A 2556-nucleotide genomic window follows, 5' to 3' on the forward strand; every position below is an offset into this window, starting at 1 on the left:
CGGACGGAAGACACTTTCAAATTATCACAGTAACTGTGAAGGTTTCGACTAAACATTTAAATAGCCACGTTGTTTACTATTTTATTTTGACCCAATTTGATAGCAAAAAGTTGGGGGGAGGGGGATAAAGAGCCCTAAAGCAACCAGGGGAAAAAAACGGGGGGAAAAACCAACAACATAAAAACAAATAAATGATTGAAAAGATTAAAAACAATTTTAAAATTTAGGAAATGATATTAGAAAAACAAAAACAAACAATTTTTGTTAAATATGTTCAAAGAAATAAGGGTGGGGTGGGGTGGGGTGGGGTGGTAGTAACTCGTTTTAGATCCGCCTCTGTTCGACATGAAAATATCAAAGCAGAGAAGAAATGCGATGTACCGTATGTTTTTATTTCTCTCAAGTTTCTTTATTCACTCAAACCAACAAAACGTGGTACATGAGGTCAAGTACATGTGATACATTCCAATGGGAAAAGAGATACAGGGAAGAGAGACACAGACATAATCATGTTCACATAAAGAGAGGAGAAAAAACCAACAAAATATGATATACATGTATGTATGAGTTATGGAGGACAGACTAAATCGTATATTTTTGTTATAAACAAAGGTTTCTCAATTTTTTTAATACTTGTAGTTGACATTATTTCAGAAAATTTAACCACATTTGGATTTGTACAATACCTTGAATGTAAAAATTGTTTTCTTATGGCACACATTGATTTGCATTCTAAAATAAAATGAAACTCGTCTGCAATTTAACCTGAATTACAAAGTGTACAAAATCTTTGATTCAAAGGAATATTTGCCCATTTGCTTGTCTCTACTGGGAGACGATGATCTCTGAATAAAATGAATGCAATACGCAACTTCCGAGACATCAGCTCTTCTGTGATAGAGGTACATTCAGTGTTCTGTTGAACGCTTGGGTGGGTACAAGATATATACATATACTATAGACTAGCTATGTTAATACGGATAAAAGTAATGAAAGTGTAAATTTTGTTTATATCAGCCGTTGGTATACATTAAACAGACCGTATCAAGAATAACATTTGATTGAATTAGGCCATTAAATTAAATATGAAATTATTTTGTATTTCCTCTTCTGCACGAGTAATATTTTAACCAAAGAAAAATGGTGATTAGCTATTTTATTATCAAATACTCATAAACTTACAAATATTGTGTGTCCCTGCAGTTTGGGTGGTTGCATGATGTCTGATAATCGGCCTTTAGGCAATATAAAGGCAGCGATAAGCATTTGTACCCACCGCGTGTAGACGATAGTATGTTTGTGTCTCACTGTGTGTAAGAGTTCCATAAAGGGAAAGAACTATTGAGCAACTCGGAAATTGCGTATTAAGGTGCCTCGTTGCACTAGCATTATATTGAATGGCTCGTTTTAAAGCACCTTGTATGAAACATGATTTCAACATCGAAAGAGTACTACTATGGAGCGCCAAATTAACATAAACTCAAATAATTGAAAATATCTTCAATTATTTGAAGATATCATCAATTCATTCGATGCGCGCAACAATTGAATTAAAGATCTCTTCAAATAATTAATGATATCTTCAATTCTGAATTATTGTGCGCATTAATTGAATTGATGATAGCATTAATTCTTCAGTCGAATTAATGCGCGCTTTAATTGAATTAATGATCTCTTCAAATCAATTAATGATATCAACAAATGAATTGATGCGCGCTACAATTCAATTGAAGAGAGCAATAATTGATATAATACGCGCATTAAATCAATCGATGAGAACAATAATTGAATTGATGCGCGCATTAATTCATTTGATGAGAGCAATAATTGATTTAATGCGCCATTAATTCAATTATTGCTCTTTTCAATTGAATTAATGATATCTTGAATTCATTTGAAGAGAGCAATAAATCTTATAGAGAGCAACTATATAATTAAAGATATCTTTAATTCAACATATCCACAATTGAATTAATGATATCTTTAATTGAATTGTTGCTCTCTTAAAAGAATTGATGCGCGCATTAATTCCTTATACAAAAGCATTGTAAATGATTTAAAGATATCTTCAACAGAATTAAAAAGATCATCAAATTATTTATATCGAGCTCTAAATTAATTATTGCGAGCAATATTTCTACGGAATTGATGCTCTCATCAAATGAATTGAAGAGAGCAATAATTGAATTAATGCGCGCATTAAATCAATTATTGTTCTCATTAACTCAATTAATGAGAGCAATAACTGATTTAATGCGCACATTAATTCAATTAAAGAGAGCAATAATTCAATTGATGATATCTTCAATTATTTGAGTTTATGTCAATTTGGCGATCCATATACTACAAGCTCTCAATCATTTTATTTGATTTTATCGGAATGATAGAACGGGTGTTTTCTTCGCAGATAAAGGTTTTATAGTGCAAAGTTCGCTTTCATTTGCACGATATGAATATTTAATAAAATATGTCTAAATGTTCTAATTTTTGAAATGAAAAAAATATGCATGATGAAAATTGTATCACTCTTTCAATGATTTTATAAGAGCTGTTTTA

Source organism: Ostrea edulis, chromosome 8 (assembly GCF_947568905.1).
Source record: "Ostrea edulis chromosome 8, xbOstEdul1.1, whole genome shotgun sequence".
In the NCBI taxonomy this organism is placed as follows: domain Eukaryota; kingdom Metazoa; phylum Mollusca; class Bivalvia; order Ostreida; family Ostreidae; genus Ostrea; species Ostrea edulis.